We start from the raw sequence: 20,698 nt of genomic DNA, 5'->3' as shown, positions 1-20,698 counted from the left end.
GAGCTTATCCAGTGCAAAATAATCCCACAATTTTAACCACCAAGTTTGTCGTGAGGGGGGAGAGTGTTGTTTCCAAGCCTTCCATTTATCTGCCTTGAATTGCCTAGTGGAGAATCCTCCAAAAGGGTAAAAAGATCCATATTTTTAACCCTGTGAAGGACAATGCACTGGGTGGGGGGGAGGATTGCAATGGAGTAATTTCTTAGCCATCATTTTTCTCTTCCCAATCCCACCTTCCCCACCTGTTGTTCTCTTCTTCAGTCAACCCCCACCAAGGTTCCCAATGCGTGTTTAACATATAATTGGTCTCCAAATGACTCAGATTACCCGACAGTTCTTAGGAAACCCATATATATATATATATATATATATATATATATATATATACTGTGGTGGAACAGACCATGGAAGGGATGATCTGTGCTTTTCCCACAGAGAGTATAAATTATTTTAATTTATTTATTCATTATGCTACTTCAAAGCGATTGAAGGCAAGGAGGTGAGAGTTCGCTTAAAATTCCTTTGCAGCTGTAATAAAATTGCTCGGGTGTCTCCACTGTATATGTTCTTCCTTAGGATAGTATTACACATCCTCTGGTGTCTGTCCAGAGACCTGCTGTGTAGACTCAAGTACGGGGGAGCTGAACTTGGCAAAGGGCAGCCATCACCTGCAACAGACTTGATTTACCGTGGCCATCTCAGCCGTAGAATGGTTTTTGTTTGTGTCTATTCGCCGAGGCCCCTGATTCCTAGTAATGTACATTGTGATTCAAGTTCTGTAGATCTGAAATGGAAAATTCCACCCTACTAGATCTACTGACCAGACCCATCAGTAAATGCTAGCCAGTGTGGTTGTAGTGGTCAGATTATCATTGAAGAGAGTTGAATTCAAATCCACTGTGATGTAGTGGTTAAGAGTGTTAGACTACTAGCTGGGAGACCCAAGTTCAAATTCCCACTCATGCTATAGAAGCTTACGGGGTGACCTTTGGCCAGTCACACACTCTCAGCCTAATCTACCTCACAGAGCTGTTGTGAGGATAAAACAGAGGAGAGGAGAACAAAGTCAGCTGCTCTGGATTCCCACTGGGGAGAATGATGGGGTACAAATGAATTATAAATATCTCATAGGCTCAAACAGATGAGACAAAGATCACATATATTGATCCAGACTAGGATCTGGGAGGCACAAGTTTGAATCCCCACTTTGTTGTTAGGGTTGCCAGCTAGAGATGCCAGTCTTCTGATGGGACCTGGGAATCCTCTGGAATTACAGATTATTTCCAGACTACAGAGAAAATTTTCTCCACCAATTTCCGTGGAGAAAATGGATGCTTTGGAAGATGGACTCTGTGGCATTTTATCCTATTGAGGTCCCTTGTCATTCTCAGGATACATTCCCAAATCATCAGGAGTTTCCCAACCTGATTTTGGCAACCCTACCCCCCCCCCCCGGTGGCCAGGGGGGTCCTGGTAACCCTATGGCTAACTGCACAGAGGGGGGAAAAATCTCTTGTCCCTTTAAAAGAAGCTGAATGGTCTGTTATTTATCTCCATGTCATGAAAAGCTTCAGCTGCCAATTTCCACACATATTTAAAGGGACAGGACATCTTTCTTCAAGCCTGTTTGTAACCCTGCTTGCCGAGGAAGTTTGCTGGGTGACTTTGGGCCAGTTACTTTCTCTAAGTGTAACATTCCTCACAGGGTGGGTTTTATATAAAATGGAGAAGGGGAGAATGATGTTGTGAGCTGCTGTGGATCTTCAAGTGAGGTATAAATAAATAAAATGCAATTTGCAAGCTCATGTGGCCTCAGTTGGCCTTAGGGCTGTGTAGGAAAGGGAGAGGGGGGCTTTACCCTTCAACCGCCACTCAGTTTTGCTGTTGAAACCTGCACTTCCTCCCCTTGTCTGCTGTTAGCCTTTTAGAGAAGATGATGCATATTTTTCCAGGATGTATAATTTTTAAAGTTAAAATGGTAATAAACCAGGAGGACTGGGTTTGGTTGACAAAACGAAGAGAATGTTGAATGGTTCTGCAGTACATTCAGCCCACGTGTGTCTGTAATATATATTTTACAAATGGTTAGATAGGTGGGATTTTAGTTTCACCTGTTGGAGACCTCTGTCTTGAAATACACTGGTGAGGTGACCAGTCTCTCACACACAAACGCATACACACTCTCTCTTTCTCATCTTAACCTACCTCACAGGTTTGTTGTGAGGATTAAAGAGTGAACTGGTGGGGAAGACCCTTGGTTCCTTGAAGAATAAAAAATTAAGAAATTAAATCATTGATGTGAAATTACACAGAGTGGCTTCTGAAGAACTTTTTAATGATTCCTTGTTTCCATTGGCATTTCTCAACTAATCTTTTCTTTGTTTTGGCTTCATAGGATCAGATTTGGTCCATTTGACCACCATGGGTGGAGGGGGATATATATATATATATATATAAATTTTGCTGTGTATTGTCTAGTTTTAAGTAATCTAAAAAGTAATAGAAATATTTTAAGTAAGTAAATAATGGATGATGGATCTAATATGTAGTGTTTCTATTGCTACCTTTTGAATCCTTAACATGCTTGAGGGCCTTTAGCTGTAGTCCAGCTGGAACGTCAAACATCATAAACCCTATGGAAGCGAGCAGGTTGCTGCAGTTCTTTTCCACAGAGCTCACAGAGGAGAATGGATGGCTGAGCTGCATCCACACTTCATTGAATATGTACACTATTGTTTCTCTCTAGCACTCCTGTGCAATTGGTCCACAGAGGAATATCTGCTTGCAACCAATTGCTGTTGCACAAGATCCAGTGACATCTGGATGTGGTTTCTGGAGTCTGTCTTTTCTCTTACATCACCCACACAGAGATACAGGCTCCTAGGTGGTCTGCTACCACCTTGACGGGCAGTAGAAGCTAAAAGGTCTGGGCAAATCATGGATGCGTGACATCAGTTCCACCCTCTGACATCAGTTCCACCCTCTCCTTGCCCAGAGAGGAAGGGGGGATTTATGCCAGCATCCCTGTTATCTCTTTCCAGTGAGAGAGGAGCATTGGAGATTATCTATGAAGGGTTATGGGGTTTTTGGTGTTTTCAGAGCCTAGCCATGTTGGTTTGCAGTTGAATAACTAGATACAAGTCCAGTAGCACCTTAGAGACTAGCAAGATTTGGGGAGGTATAAACTCTCTCGAGTCAGATTTGTTAGATCTGATGAAGGGAACATTGACCCTTGAAAGATTAAACCCTGGAAAGTTAATTGGTCTCTTAAAGTGCAATTGAACTCATTATCTATTTGTTTTTTGTTGGCATGCAAGAGACGATTGATTGATTGTGTATCATGTTTAAATGTCCAAAGGGCGGGAGCTGGGAAGGGCAAACCGCTAATCTTTCCCCGCGCCGTTTGTGTCTTTGTGCATGTCCGAAGTCACAGTGGTGCTGGAAGTTGGCAACAAAAGCCCCAAACAAGTTATACGTGAAATGTAAACGCATTGGTTGTTTGGATTCCAGCATCAGGGCATGTCAGGTCACCGCGGGGATTCGAGGCAGCCTCCTGAAGTGTGGGACTGCAGCCTTCCTGATTTGCCGCTCAAGAATGCCGGGTGTTGTTTTTCTTGAGTCACCGCATACAAAAATAGAGAAGCGAGGTTATAACAAGGTAGCGGGCTTGCTATTTAAAGCCATTGCCACAAATAAATCGCTGTGCAGGTTTTTCTGTTGTGGTAGATATGGCTAGGGGTGTTTTTTCCTCCCCCCTTGTTATGATTTAGAAAACTGCTTGCACAAGTGGCCAAGCACTTAATCAGAGGAGCGTTCTCTGTTTTAATTTAAGCTTCCAGTGTGACTGATTTCCCCCCATAGCAAGAGCTGAGACCCTACATTGGTTCAGTTTTATTTGCTGACCATTAATAGGGGGCACACAAAACAGCCTTTTTGATTTACCATGTCCTTAGCCTACGCTTTCTCCCAAGTGTTTTGGGTGGGTGGCGTTCATGATTCTTCAGTATATTGACACAACAGTTTTGGAAGGTTCAGTCAGTCTGAGAGACTGTGACTGGCTGAAGGTCACCCAGAGGACTTCCATGGCAGACTGTGGATTTGAACCTGGGTCTCCTGGTGTGGTGAATTGAGCTAGGATCTGAGATACTCAGGTATGAATCCCCGTTCTGGCAAGGAAGCTCACTGGGTGACCGTGGGGCAGTTATTTTTTCTCAGCCTAACCTATCTCACAGGGTGGACATTGTGATGATAAAATGGAAGAAGGGAGAATGGTGTGGTGGTAATCCCCCTTAGGGGAGAAAAATATTTAAGCAAAATTCTGGTTTGGCTTTCTCTAACCATTACACTGCGCAGCCTCACAAAGAATTTAAAGCAACCGTTATAGGCAATTACAAAAAAAAAAAATCAAAAACACAGTTTGCCACCTCACCACCCTCAAAACTAGAACTAGAATAAAAGCCAGACTTGGAGCTGAACTGCAGATGTTGTTGCTATCCTTCCTCAGAGGCTCATATAAATATCTTAGTCCTGAAGGCCAAAGGGGATACTGCCTTCGTAACAAGACCCATACTCTCTTCATTCAGAGATTTAATTAGCTTTTTAGGTATTAAGGGGAGGATAACAGTAACTCAACCAATAGACAGAACTGGAGGGGGGTGGGGCTAAGGACAAAATAGTGATACCTGGAAGAGATTCTGAAAAGTAGAGACCCTCAGATATCTCTTCAGTGTGTTGTGGGGCAAGGCAAAGACCATGTACATTACCCTCAGCTTTTCAAAAGACTCTTTATCCATCCTTTTGCTCCTAAGGGCTCATGTTGGTGTACATGAATCTCCCCTATTTTAACTTCACTACAACCTATGGATTAGGAGAAACTGATGGAATATGAATTCATGAAGCTGCCTTATGCTGAATCAGATCATTTGTCAGGTTTTCAGGTCCAACTCAGAAAATATTGGGGGGGGGGGACTTTGGGGGTGGAGCCTGGAGGCTTTTCCATTCCCTAAAATAAATAAAAATACAGCAGTGTAGTTCCTCTGAATACAATCTTCATTTCCTTACTCCCCAGAAGCTGCACTTCCACTAAATGAAAGTGAACACACAAAGACACACACTCACAAAGCAGCCAATATAAACAGTTTGCAAGCACACATTTTTGTGATCTCACTGGGACAATTTACTCATGGGAGTTGCTGAATGTAACTATTTGCTGTATTTCAACCAACTTCTTCAGACTAACAGGAAAATGAAAGGGGAGCAGCTTAGGGGATGGTGTTTTCTTCCATCCCATAATCAGGTTCTGGTTAACTCCATTTTACTATACACATGATTTCTGAAACAAACACAAAACGAATGTAGGGACTTTGCTCTCTCTTACTTTCTCACAGCTTCACACACTCACTGGAAAGATTCACATGACTCGGTCTGTACACCCTCCCCAAAGCCCCATCCAGCTTTCCTCCTATTGAGATTTAAAGGTATACACACCTTCCAAAACATATGCAGTTTCCAAGCTTCTTCTAAGCCTGCCGAGATTTAAAGGCACATGGTGGTTGTTGGGGCAGGGCTTCTCCCGCCAGCCAGCTGGTGATGGGGAGGAATCTACAAAACTGGGGGATACCCTGCCAAGACCTGGGGGCTGGCAAGCCCAGGTCCATCAAAGTTCAGTAGTGTCTCCTCAGACTAGAATTGGTTCTCCAGAGTTCCGGGTCTTTCACATTGTCTACTACTGGATTCTTTTAGCTGGAGATGCTAGATCGTTTGCATGCCAAGCAGAGCCATGTGTCCAAGGTCACCTAGAGAGCTTTCGTGGCCAAGCAGGGATGTGAACCTGGATCTCTCAAAGTCTGACACCATGCTGGCTTTCCATAATATTATTTAGCTGTAGATGGCTCCAAACAGAGCCTTTTTGGTAGAAAAAGCACAGCAGAAACTCATTTGCATATTAGGCCACACCCCCTGATGTTACCATTGTTCCACATAGGGCTTTTAATAGAAAAAGTCCAGCAGGAATTCATTTGCATATTAGGCCATACCCCCTGTCACACACACACACACCCCAGCCAAAACTGTGTTCCTGTGCATTCCTGCTAAAAAAAAGCCCTGGCGCCAAGCGTTTTGCAGATTAGCCGTTTTCATCCTTTCCAAGGGTGAATGAAGTGGGGTGGGATTGGGGAGGCCAACTCTGCTCCTTTCTCCCCATCCAGATGCATTCATTAAAACACCCTGCTGGATTCCTGAATGGGCAGAAAAAATTCTACCTGTGACTGTGAATATACTTTATGCATGTATTCCAATACAACTGTGCAGGTTGGAAATAGATTTACCGCTGGCATCCTGTTCCCTCCTATACATGTTGAGTACCTTCTTTCTTTAGAATGGCTGAAAAGGGCTAGTGAGAGCCAAACCACACATCATAGTTTGTTTTTTTTGCTCAGCTTGCTTTCCCTGCAGTCACACAGCAGCTGCCTCAGGCACTGGGTTCAGGACAACAGCACAGGGGTGAATGGGTTCCTGCCTCACCTCCACGCCATTTTCCAGAGCCAAAATGGCTGGGGAGGGAGTAATTGCCCCATCTTTCGAGCCTCCTGTGCAGTAGTCTATGCCTGCTGCACAACTCAAAAGATGGGCCAATTATTCCAACCTCTCCCTGCAGCATTATCCCAAGCTCAGTTAAGCTCCTGGGGGCTTTAAAAATGCCTTTTCCCACCACTGCTATGTGACTGTGAAGAAAGTGAGTCAGGTCCAGACCTAACTTGTCAAAACTGTAACCTGTAGTTTTGCCGTGATGTGATCTCTGTTTGCTCTTCATTTGAAGTTGAACCAAATAAACCATTTGGCTGCATGGAGTCCGGTGTTCTGTGTTTGAGCTCAGCGATGTGGAAATTACAAAGGGGTTTTCCCGCAGCACATCAAAGTAGTTTGAATCTGTCATGTTTTCAAAACTCACTCATTCACAGGCACACACACACGTTCCCTGTCTCTCTCTCCCACCAGCAATTTCAAATACCCCTTGTGTCTTGTTCTTGTTTGTTAGATTGCACCAGATTTTCCTCAAGTGAAAGGAAACATGGGGTCCCTCCTGACTCCCAAACAAGGATGCCAGAGATAGTGACAGTGGTGTGCTTAGGGTGGGAGCTCGGGGCAGAAGTCTGGGACTTCGCTCAGCAAGGTAGTCCCAAATGCAGACTGTTATTACCAAACCTCATTCCGCACTGTGGGTTAGGGTTATTAACTTCAGATTAGGGAATTCCTGGAGATTTGGGGGCAGTGCCTGGGAAGGGCAGAGGTTAGGGAAGGGAGGGAGCTCAGTTATGTGATCCCCAAGAACTGGCCTCTGTAGTCTAGAGATACGTTGTAATTCCAGGAGGACTCCAGGCCTCACCTGGAGATTTGTAACTTTGATATTGGGGTTTACTTCTGAGCAACTAGAAGAAGAAGAAGACTGCAGATTTATATCCCACCCTTCTTTCTGAATCAGAGACTTAGAGCGGCTTACAATCTTCTATATCTTCTCCCCCCACAACAGACACCCAGTGAGGTGGGTGGGGCTGAGAGCACTCTCACAGCAGCTGCCCTTTCAAGGACAGCCTCTGAGAGAGCTATGGCTGACCCAAGGCCATTCCAGCAACTGCAAGTGGAGGAGTGGGGAATCAAACTCGGTTCTCCCAGATAAGAGTCCGCACACTTAACCACTACACCAAACTGGCACCAAACTATGACTTGGGTTACGCCGTGCGTATTTGTGGGAAGTGACAAAACTGCTGAATCCATATTCTGTGCTTCATTTTTGCAGTAGACATCACCTCCGGCGGAGGGGGGGGGCTCCCTAAAGACTGTGAAGTCTAGACCCTGACATCACCTAACTGGGTTGTGGGAACCATGTGAACAAAAGTCATGTGGTCCAGGCCTGGGGCTGTAGAGAGTGGGGAATTTGGTGAGATCAAGCAGAATAACTGGTAGGAAGAGGCGACCCATTTTCCTGTGGCCTCATTGTGGCCCCAACTGTATTCAGGTTGGCCTTCATTACTCCGTCGATAGAAGAAGGTGCCACCACATTCCAGCCTCTTGCACAACCAGCATATAAAGGTGAAACCTGGGAAATGCCTGGCAGCACCGCTGAAAAACTGCCACTGCATTCAGCAAAAGATTTGAGAAAAACAGAAAGTGAGAGGTTATTTTAAGGCATCCCTCCCTGCGAAATGTGTCAGCTCTTTGGAAGAAGAAACAGGCATAAGGAGCTGGGAGATTTTTCAAGCAACCATCCATTGAAGAACATGGAAGCAGGCTGTTGCTGATAGTAGCAATTTGGAGGCAGCACCCATTGCTCAAACGTAACCGTGTTGGCAAATAGTTGAGACTTGCTGATCACTTGCAGGCATGCAGAAGTGTAAGTTAGTTCTGAGAAAAAAAGAGATGCCGGTGAATAACTCAGAACAGGGATGGGAAAAGCTGACCTTTTGACTCTTGCAGGAATCAAATCTGGCTCTTAAATGAGGAGAGTAATACAATTGTTCAGCCTTGGTTGTAATTTGATTTGATGAAAGGGAGAAGCGCAGGCATTGTGGTTCTTTTGCCCCCTTAGCAATTTGCAGTTCTATCCAAAGTCTGTGATATGGCTTACATGCCCCACATCTCAGCCAGTTATCCTGCTGATGGTTAGGCACTCCTTCTCTATTGCTGGTCTTGGCACAGTGAATGCTGTCGAGTCGACAAGGCTGTACCCTGCTACCCAGGGAGCATCCTGGTAGCAATGCAGCCAGTATTTTCTGCTTCATAGAATCATAGAGTTGGAAGGGACCTCCAGGGTGATCTAGTCCAACCCCCTGCACAATGCAGGAAACTCACAAATACCTCCCCCTAAATTCACAGGATCTTCATTGCTGTCAGATGGCCATCTGTTTAAAAACTTCCAAGGAAGGAGAGCCCACCACCTCCTGAGGAAGCCTGTTCCACTGAGGAACCGCTCTAACAGTCACGAAGTTTTTCCTAATGTTGAGCCGGGAACTCTTTTGATTTAATTTCAACCCATTGGTTCTGGTCCTACCTTCTGGGGCCACAGAAAACAATTCCGCACTCTCCTCTGTATGACAGCCCTTCAAGAACTTGAAAATGTTCCCTCACCATCTTCGTTGCCCTCGCCATCTTTGTCGCTTCACTCAGCTCCTGTACACATGATGTTAGGCATGTTGTAATGAGCATATTGCAGAGGGGGAAGCAGGCTCAAGTGCACCTATGAGAACTGAATCTAGGTGCATAGATTTCCTCCTTGCAGCTTTTCAGATGTTCCTGATCTCTGGGAGGGAACAAATGCATGTATACTTCCTCCATGCATAGACGCCATGTTTATGAGCCGGGGCCTGTACCTAGGCAGATGATGAGGGCAGTGCTCTCCTCCTAGGCATGTTGATTTCAAGATGTATAACATCCTGTATAGAGAGAGGTCTTCCATATGATGGTGGTAAGATGCAAGGCTACCAATGGCCACCTTGCACCCATGGATGTCCACTGCCCCTCCCAAGCATCATCTGCCCCATCCTAAGCATCACCATCCCTGTCAGTTTGATGTAGTGGTGGTTAAGTGCATGGACTCTTATCTAGGAGAACCAGGTTTGATTCCCCACTCCTCCACTTGCACCTACTAGAATGGCCTTGGGTCAGCCATAGCTGTCCTTGAAAGGGCAGCTTCTGAGACAGCCTCTCAGCCTCACCCACCTCACAGGGTGTCTGTTGCAGAGGAGGAAGATAAGGGAGATTGTGAGCCACTGTGAGACTCTTGAGTGCAGGGCAGAATATAAATCCAACGTCGTCGTCTTCTTCTTCCCTCTCCTCACAACAAGAACCTTCTGCAAGAACTGTGACTGGCCCAAGGTCACCTACAAAGTTTTCTGTGGAAGACTGGGGAATCAAACTTGGTTCTCTAGATTAGAGTTTGCCACTCTTATGTTAACCTTTACACTACACAGAAGCACAAGTCTTAACATGTGACATTAAACAGTGGAAACATTACATAGTAGGAGCCTCCTTACAGTAAACTATACTTCTGCGAAAAGCCCTCCTCAGATGAGCAAAGGTGGAATATAGGGAGAGAGGTGGCTTCACAGAGAAAAGGGATCAAATCCATGAAGGGCTCTGTATGTGACAGCCAATACTTTCAACTGAGCCCAGTAACAAATGGGAAGCCAGTCTGGGAAATGGGAGTAATATGCATGTTTTGTCTAGTTTCAGATAAATGACCTGCTACATTCTGCACCAGTTGGAGTTTCCTGATTTTGAGAGGAGATCAACGTACAGGGCATTACAGTAATGTAGTTATGATGTTACTATAGTATGGATTCAGGTTTAGGGTTGCCAGTTCCAGGTTGGGAAATTCCTGGAGATTTGAGAGCAGGGTTTGGGCAAGGCCAGGGTAGAAGGCTATGGAGTCCACTCTCCCAAGCCGCCATTTTCTCCAGAAGAACTGATCTTTGTTGTCTGAGTTCAGACGTCATTTCAGACGTCATTCTGGGAGATTTCCAGGCCCCTCTTGAAGGTTGGCAGCCTGATCCAGATGGCCAGATTAGCTGTATCAAGGTATGGGCTACTTTGGTGCAGTGGCGAAGTGCGCAGACTCCTATGTGGGAGAACTGGGATTGATTCCCCACTCCTTCACATGCAACTGCTGGAGTGACCTTGGGTCAGTCATAACTCTCTCAGAGCTGTTCTGCTCAAGAGCTGTTTCTGTCAGAGCTCTCTCAGCCCTACCTACCTCAGAGGGTGACTGTTGTGGGAGGGGAAGGGATGGAGATGGTTAGCTGTTTTGAGACTCCAAGTGAAGGGTGGGGTATAAATCCAATCTCTCCTTTTTATGGGCTACGCTGCGTTAGTAGAAAGTCTTTTTTGCAGCTGCATTAACTTGTTTCTCCAGTAATAAAGTTGGCTCCACTATAATCCTCAGGCTTTTAACTGAATCAATAAGGGTCAAGTAAACTCCATCAGAAGTGAGAAGAACAATGTCCTTCAATATTTCCATCTTCCCAACCAGCATTCTTGTCAGGGCTTAATTTCAATTTGTTCAGCCTTGACTGATTAGCCTCAGCAGCCACCCAGTGATTCAGGACCTCTACCGCATCACCAGGAGATTTAGGTAAGGATATATGGAGCTGGGTGTTGTCTGCATGTTGATGACAACCAACCCTAAAGCTGTGAACAATTTGTCTTAAGGGCTTTACATAGAGATTGAAAACCATAGGGGATGGAATTGTACCCTGTGGATCTCTCCACAAGATTGGTCCCACACTATTAGCCTCAGTGTATTGTTGGAACTCTCTGTCTGGGGCAGTGATGCTCTGTATTCTTGGTGCTTGGAGGGCACAGTGGGAGGGCTTCTAGTGTCCTGGCTCCACTGATGGGCCTCCTGATAGCACCTGGTTTTTTGGTCACTGTGTGACACAGCATGTTGACTGGATGGGCCATTGGCATGATCCAACATGGTTTCTCTTATGTTCTCACGATGGCCAGTGATTTCCAGTAGCAACCCCTCTGAGACCAATCAGCGAAGAATGATTTGAACCAGTTTAGTGCACATCCTGGGACACCTACTGCTGCCTCCAAGTGCCTCAACAAGATGGCATGATCTACTGTATGAAACGCTACAGAAAGTCAGTAAGAGCAATGGAAAGGGATGGCTTTTGTCTACTCAGAGGACATCAGCTAGAGCTAGCAGAGCCATCTCTGTCCCATAGCCTGGCCTGAAGCCAAGCTGAAAATTGTCTAGAGTGGATGAGTTATTCCAGAAGTCTTGGAGTTGGTCTGTGACTGCTCTCTCAGTCACTTTGCCCAGAAAGGATGGATTACAGACATGATAAGTGGCCGCATCGATTTTTTTTTTTGTAGGGATGTTTTTATAAGTAGCAGATGAGTAACCACCTATTTGAGTAGCTGAGGGAAGGAGCCCTGAATTAGTGACTGATTTATAGTAGATGCTAAGGATTTGTTGATGTGGTCTTTACATGATTTTAGCAGCCAGGATTGTCAAGGATCCACAGTACAAGTTGGGGCCTTCACCAATCCCAGGACCTTGGTGATCACGGAAACTGGGTCAAAATGATCCATAAATAGACCAAATGGTGTATTAGGGCCTTCTTCTAGTGTACCTGTGCTATAACTAACATCTGGATCAGAGCGTTGTCTTGATACTTTATCAGCAAAAAAAATTGATAGAATTATCGCAGCTAATTGTCAGCTTAGGGCTCAGTAAGGGCTTAGATTTAGGCATCAATAGATGCAGAGCTGCCTCGAACAATTGGGATGAATATGAACTAGCTGATAAGTTACTAGAAGTAACTTTTTCTTTTCGCCGCCATCACCCCACTTCCTACAATGAAGTCTATAGCATGATATGTCAGATTCAATATGATTTCTCCACCAGTGCTGTTCTAGACTTCTCTGGACCCTCTTCAGGTAACCCAACACATGCAGGGGGCTGAATTTTGTCCTTGGGGTGGGAGAGGTCAAAGAGGGGCAACTTTGTTGATAGCTTCAGGGAGCTTCATGATCCATGCTTTCACTGCTGCCCAGGTGTGACCTCTTTCATGTGTTTGGCTAGTCATGACTGGGAGAGACCAAGGGGTCCCAGACCCCCACAGGCGGCAGGGGATCCCCTGCTTTGAGTATCCTCTCTCAGCCTTGTTTAGCTAGCTGGTAGGTGGACTTATCTAGCCCTATGTCACTGGTGACATGATGACATCATTTCCAGGGTATACTGGAAGTGGATTTTCTAGTGTTTGGGCAAACACTCTATGGTAAAATTGGTCTCTAAAATAGGGTTTTTGCCCAAATACCTGAGCATTCCCACATTGCTGGCAATGTGTGTGCCAGGAGTGACATCAATATGTCACCAGTCACAGAGGCCTAGGCCTAATTTTTATTCTGGTATGTTCTCTCCTGCCATCTGCCGGTGGTCAGAGGGTATCCAGCAATGCAAGGCTGTCCCTGTATATATTATATGTATTGGGAGACATGATGAAAGGAATTAGAGAAGGGGGGGGGGGGGGTCAAACTTGCTTAATGTGAAAGCCACATACAATGAATGTCAGATGTTTGAGAGCCACAAGGCATGAATGTCAGATGTTTGAGGGTAGGTAGGTAGGTAGATAGATAGATAGATAGATAGATAGATAGATAGATAGATAGATAGATAGATAGATAGATAGATAGATAGATAGATAGATAGATAGATAGATGAGGGAGGCAGAGGCAGAAAGAAAGCAAATTTAACTTTAAATGCATCCTCCAAGCTACCAGCTGCCTTGGGTTGGAGAAGTGATTTAAAGAGAGAAATGCCTTCTCCCAGCTGGCCAACAGGGCAGTGGGGGTTTCAAAAGCTGCACAATATGTGTGGAAGAGCCGCATGTGGCTCTCAAGTCACAGTTTGACCACCCCTGAACTAGAGCTATCCTTTCATGGCCTAAGGGCACCATTGTTTACTTACCAAGCTTATCTCTGAATGTGGAATACTTGCCAACTGAGGACAGCAAAAAACATACGCTGCCCTAATCTTAGTATTTAATATGCAGCCAGACTTTTCATTGTGTGTTGAACGCTGCACACACCAAGATCGACTCAAAACAGTTTTGTTAAGGCCTCGGTGGTAATAGGGATACTTTTAAAGCTAATCTCCTTTGAGGACTCTTGTCAAGGTCGTAGGTTGGGACCCAAAATGTGCTCCATTATTTATGCAGAAGCCTTTGGTTTTCGTCCTTCCCTCTTGTTTCTCTGTTCCTGGCAAAGGAGAGGAGACTTCCTCAGCTTTAAAAGACCACGTTGTCATTTTAGCGAGGCTATAAAAGAAATTTGGTGGCTGTTCCCATTTTATTTTGCTCGGGTTTTTATTGCCACTTTCTTAATTGATTCCACTTTATTTCTTAATGTGACAAAAGACGATGGGTTTTGGAGATGGAATCTGAATTTAAATGTGTTTGCTGTCTTCCTTTTATCATCACAACACTCCACAATTCCCTTTTTATTTTATTTTTAAATTCCCCAAGGTGTTTTGCATGAAGGTTACAAAAACAAATCTTCCACCCTTGCATGCCCAGCTATCCCTGTTCAGAAGTTACAATAAATGCATACACAATCTGTGTACAGTGTACACTTGATTTTTCTTCATACATGCATTGAGTAATTCTTAAATTATGTTTAATGCATGTACAGCTGAACATGTGATCCATTTCCCACTGAGAAAATAGACGTTCAGAGGGCAAACTCTATAATATACCATATATTTTAGGTCAGGGTGTCAAACATGTGGCCTGGGAGCTGAATCAGGCCCTTGGAGGGCTGCTATCAAGCCCCCGAGCAACCAGCTGTCATCTGCTTCCTTCTCCCTCTCTCTTGTTTCCTTCTGCATAACACTTGCTTTGCAAGGTTTGCTCAATCGCACAGGAGCTACAGAGCAAAACCTCCGTTTTCTCCATTGGCTGAGGCTTTGCCAGACTCTCTCAATCACACAGCAGAGCTACTGAGCCAAACCTCTCTTCCTTCTGTTGGCTGAGGCTCCTCCCCCTCCTGGTCCCCTGGGGAAGGAAGGAAAGAGCCAGAACTTCCTTTCCCAGTTCCCTGGATCCCGTGGGAGAAATACAAAGAAAGCACCTTTAAGACCAAGTGCTAACGTTTTAAGCATGTTTTATTTTAAGTTTTTTAAAAAATCTTTCTTTATGACCTTTATAAAGTTTATATCTCTGCTACCTAATCTTAAACACATGGCCTGGCCCAACAAGGTCTCATTTATGTTAGATCTGGCCCTCATAACAAATGAGTTTGACATCCCTGTCCTAGGTGAAGTCTCACCTTCCACAGGCACAACCCCTAAATCTCGAGGAATTTCCCCAGTCAGAGTTGGCACCCCTAATATCTACACATGTTCATTTAAAAAAGTGAACAGGTCTTTTTCTGTCTCAGAAAAATGGTGTGGGTGGGTGTGTGTAACCCACATTGTGGCTCCAATTTACCTTTCTGCCTTCCCTCCCAAGGGTACTTTTTGACATTAAAACAAAACAAACCATGCATAGATATCCTGTCATGAGTTCATGCGACATGTAGTTCAGTCATTTGAATCAAGCATCCTGCATTATTTTCACTTGTATCTCTATGGGCATCGAGTTGGGGGGGGGGGGGGGGACTGGAATAGATGACCCTTGGTGCACCTTCCATTCTACGTTTCTATGTAGCTCCTAAAGGTTTCGATCTCCTGCCTCAAAAATGTGGTAACTTTAGCCTATGGAAACCCAGACGCCCTGTATAATTTCAGCTATCATCGCCATCTAAATGCCGATGACTGTAGAAGAAGACTAGGTTACTATACCCTTCTTTTCTCTACCTGTTAAGGAGTCACAAAGCAACTTACAATCGCCTTCCCTTCCTCTCCCCACAACATGCACCTTATGAGGTAGATGAGGCTGAGAGAGTTCAGAGAGAACAGTGACAGGCCCAGGGTGGTGACCCAGAAGGCTTCATGTGGAGGAGTGGGGAATCAAACTAGGTTCTCCAGATTAGAGTCCACCTCTCTTAACCACTGTGCCACACTGGCTCTCTGTGGCAATCCTATAGTGTGATTCACACACACAATGGTCTTCTGTGGGCAGAAAGGGCAGGCTGCCCTCTTTCAGTAATAAATATGCATGTTTCTGTGACAGTAAACCTCTCATGTGGGGTTAAATGCCTCTACAAGGAATGGGCCAGCTATTGGGACCAAGTCTGTGTGCAACTTCTATTACCAGGCCAGGTGTTTGACTGGGGCATCCATGTCTGCCCACACAGTTAGAAAGGCTGTGAACTTTTTTTAAAAAAAAAATCATGTTTCTCAGATGCTGACTTGTGGTGGTGTTCTTTTTGTTTAGGTTGAACTAAGCCCCAGGCAAAAAAAGAAATAAATGACAAGAACAAACACCATCGGAGCCACAGGAAATCAAAATTCTTGTAAGTATCCCCTGCTCTATGCCTGAAAAATCTTACAAAGGATGAAATCCCCTTTAAAAAAAAAAATTGTGTCAGCATCATCTCTTGCACAAATGTGAAAAATTGCAATGACTCCCGACTGGGAAATTCCTGGAGATTTGGGTGGGGCGGGGAGGAGCCTGGGGTGGGCAGAGTTTGGGCAGCAAAGGAACCTCAGCAAAGTATAATGCTATATAGTCCCTACTCCAAAGTAGCTGTCCTACTCCAGTGAAACTGATCTTTGTAGAGAGCAGATGTAATTCCAGGAGATCTCCAGGCTCCATCTGGAGGCAGAGTCAATAATAATAATCACCGTGAATTATTAACTACACAAATTCCACTGTATTTCCAATATGAATATTCAGTAACTCATAATCTACGTTCTAATAGTAAATGCATTCATGGCGGAAGCTGGGTTCAGGTAGCCGGCTCAAGGTTGACGCAGCCTTCCATCCTTCCAAGGTCAGGAAAATGAGTACCCAGCTTGCTTGGGGGAAAGTTTAGATGACTGGGGAAGGCTATGGCAAAACACCCCATAAAAAATCTGTCCTGAAAATGTTGTGAAGTAGCCAGTCCTCCAAGAGCTTACAGTAGGCCCTGTAAGAAGAGTGCTGAACGCTCTTGAAGGATAGGCTATATCTGGGGGGTATAGCCTAATATTCAAAGGAGTTTATTTATTTATTTATTTTATTTATCTAAGATTTATATCCCGCCCTTCCCACCAGGTGGCTCAGGGCGGCTTACAACATATGTAACTAACATAAAATATAAAATTAAGCATTAAAATTAACATTACATAATTTATAGTTAAAAATCTAAACATTTGCTATCTACAGAAACATTAAAATCATTCAGCGGTCTTAAAGCTACGCTCAATTCAAATTCGATGTTCAGTATTCAGTATTCAGTGCCAGTTAGTTGTGGGCCAGCCGGAAGAGGGCTGTCTTACAGGCCCTGCGGAATTGGGTAAGGTCCCGCAGGGTTCCTGCTACAAAAAAAGCCCTGATATGAACTAATATGTGAGGGGTACATGCTAAGACAGGGACGACATTTTACCTTTTATTGTGGACCCTTTCTCTAGAAAACTGCTTTATCTGCTGGGTCATGGCAGCGCCCAAGCCTTTTGAGAACAGTATTGTGATGCTAAGATTTCCCTGGCAGCTCATGTCTTAACTTCTCAACAGTTGCCTTATGGATTCTGGATTCATAAATGGCATCTTTTTGATTAGGGTTCCGGATACTGCCTCAGCAATTTGGGCAGGGTGGAGCTCCTGGTGAAGGTGAAGTCTGGGTGATGTCACTTCCAGGTCACACTCTAGGCCACCTCCCCTAGTCTCTGTGGTCTTTAGCAGCGAGACATTCCTAGTTACTATATATACAGGCCATCCTCCCCGCGACACACACATCTCAGTTTCTTGACAGGAGGAAATTGGTGCAGGTGTCTGGTAATTCCCTTCCCAAGTGGTGTAATGTTCAATAGATGCCAAGATACAAAGCGCAACAATCCCCTCCTTGCTCCTTCCTGTGCCTTTCCCTCCCAGTAAAACTTACACACACACACATGCTAGGAAACTGATCCAGCATATGGTTCCCAACTTCCAGGTCTCCTGGAATAACAACTGATCTAGTTTAAAATTGATTTGTAATTAACTCATTTGATTAATTTATTATATATTTATTGTATATATTGGGTTTGAATTTATGAATTTTATTGGCAGATTAAATTGAGGATAATTCATGGGGTGGGATTTATAATTAATTTTAGCCATCAGATTTAAATTATTTATTTGACCAATTATATACAAGGGAATCGAGGGGTAGGTTTATTGGGTTAATTTGAATATTGGGATCTAATAGGGCGGAGTGGATTGGAGAGTGTTAGTGACTATTGTGCACCAGTGTTGGCTAAGACATCGACAACCACTAGTGGGGAATGGTTGGTTCAGGGATTCCAGTGCTCCTGGGGAGGGGGAGATATGGCGGTGGGAACAGACGATATAAGGGAGGGAAACCGAGACAAGTCAGCGCTCGCTCACCCTCCAATCTGTGTCCCATCCCAATGGAGAGAGGGAGTAGGACCAGGATGAATAACCCACCTCCGTCATTGGTGTTATGCAATGCCAGGTCCATTAATAATAAGACCTCTGTCCTTCGAGAGTTTTTAATCGAACAGGACATGGACCTGGCATGCGTGACCGAAACCTGGGTTCGAGAGGGAGATACAATAGCCCTCTCACAAACAGCTCCACCAGGTTATTCGGTCTTTCACCAATCGCGGACTAGCCAGTGGGGGGGGGGGGGAGTGGCGTTATTTGTACGTGAGGTTTACTCCTTTAGGGCGCTCCCAGCTCCAAAGATAGAGGGCATTGAATGTGCCGGCCTGGCATTGGAGGCTGGTGAGGGATTGGCGATCTGGCTGGTATACCATACGCCTAACGCACCAGCCAGCGCCTTACCGTCCCTACTCGAGGCGGCGACAGGCTGGGCGCTGGAGCACCCAAGGCTGGTGATCCTGGGTGACTTCAACATCCATGCTGATGACCCGGCCTCTAGTCAGGCGACGGTCCTGGTGTCATCCATGGCGACACTAGGACTCTCTCAATTTGCTACAGCCCCCACTCACCAGGCTGGACACATGTTAGACCTGATCTTTGCGGTCGGGGTTATGGTGGACGATATAACCACCGAAGTGGTGCCATGGTCGGACCACCTCGCCCTTAGGGCTCGTATAGATATGCCACCCCAAACCTGTTTAGGCGATGAGCCCATTATGGCTCGCCCGCAGAGCCAGATGGACCCAGAACAGTTCCAAATGGCCTGCGGGATCCCTGGCCCTCTGGCGATTCCCTCAATGGCCTGGTCGAGATCTGGAATAGCCAACTATCTAGGGCCATTGACGAGATCGCACCTCGACGCCCTCTACGGCCTCGGAGTAGGCTGGCTCCGTGGTATTCCCCGGAGTTGCGCCAGCTGAAACAAGGTCTCAGATGGCTAGAGAGGCAATGGCGACGCACCCGTGACGAAGTGACTAGAACATCTTATAGGGAGTTTATGAGGTCCTATGAGATGGCAATCAAGGCCGCAAAGAAAACATACTTTGCGGCGAAGATTGCGTCTGAAAATTCGCGCCCGGCACAATTATTTAGGATAATTCGGAATTTTACTACATTGCCACAAGGCAAGCCAAATGTTAAGGAATTAGAAATAGGCTGTGAGGCTTTTGCGAAATTTTTTGCAGACAAGGTCCAATCACTCCGCCATGACTGCCCTGCCATATTGAATACAGTGAGTGAACTCAAGGCTCCATGCGTGTCTTCTAATTTGATCCTGGACTGCTTTGACCCACTCAGCTTGGAGGAAGTTGACAGAATCCTTGTCACTGCACGCCCAACTACGTGTGATCTGGACCCATGCCCCTCCTGGGTATGTAATGCCCTCTACATGGGGCTGCCCTGGTGCCGAACTCGAAAATTGCAGCTAGTGCAGAATGCGGCGGCCAGGCTGCTAGTGGGACTACCTCGGTGGGAACGCGTGCAGCCTGGGCTGAGGGAGCTGCACTGGCTTCCAGTTGTATTCCGAGTTCGCTACAAGGTGCTGGTTATTACCTTTAAAGCCCTATATGGCCGAGGACCTGCCTACCTTAGGGACCGCCTCTCTCCATATGTTCCCCAAAGAGCACTGAGATCCAGCTCCCAAAGTCTCCTAAAAATCCCTGGACCAAAGGAGGCCAAACTGAAAGTAATGAGGGAGCAGGCCTTCTCAATAATGGCTCCCCACTGGTGGAATCAGCTACCGGAGGAAGTGCGAGCCCTGCGGGACTTTAACCAGTTCCGCAGGGCTTGCAAAACTACCCTCTTTCAACAAGCCTATAAGGAACCCTGAAAGTGACATCTAGCCATCTGGATATATATCTCACTGAATGTAGCACCTCTAATTTATTGTGGTTTTTAAAATTTTATGTAACTGTTTTAACTGTATTTATTAACTGTATTTTATCGTATGAATTGTATAATAATCATGGTACACACCATGTCTTGTTAGCCGCCCTGAGCCTGCCTCGGCGGGGAGGGCGGGATAGAAATAAAATTTATTATTATTATTATTAACTCCAGATAACACAGATCAATTGCCTTGGAGACATGGCTGCTCTGGAAGGTGGATTCTATGGCATTATGCCCTGTTGAGATACCTCCTTAGCCCCCACTCCGTCTTCAAGTATTTCCTAACTTGGAGATGGCAGTGCTATGAGTCCAGTACCATTAGTAACCTGGGCCTTACTTCCTTCGTTCTGCAATGCAAATGGGAGAAACCTGCCCCTCTCCTTCGGATCATGTCATGTCAAATTACTTTGGCAAGGAGAGGAATGAGAGTTTATGGTGAACACAAACATGAGGCACCTAATATGTGGATCCATAAGATATCTCTTCTCCCTTACTCCAGTATTATGCCAGACTTGCTCCTGTTCTTTCTCTTTGGAAAGTATTTTTAGAATGACTTACAGGATCATGGCAGCTTGGCCCATTTGACAGTGATTTGCACTCTGCCGAGTCCTTGGCCCATCTGGATCTTCTCTTTTTACAGATACAATGGGTTTGGAGACGTCCCAGTGGAGTAACAATCAGAGACAGATCCCAACAAGCTGGACAAAGGTTGGTTGTTGCTCACAGAAATGGCTGGAAATCATCTTTTTTGTTTTCACTATTGTGTTAAACTTTCCACCCTC

The sequence above is a fragment of the Heteronotia binoei genome, chromosome 17, assembly GCF_032191835.1.
Source record: "Heteronotia binoei isolate CCM8104 ecotype False Entrance Well chromosome 17, APGP_CSIRO_Hbin_v1, whole genome shotgun sequence".
NCBI lineage: Eukaryota > Metazoa > Chordata > Lepidosauria > Squamata > Gekkonidae > Heteronotia > Heteronotia binoei.
This window is presented reverse-complemented; position numbering follows the sequence as displayed.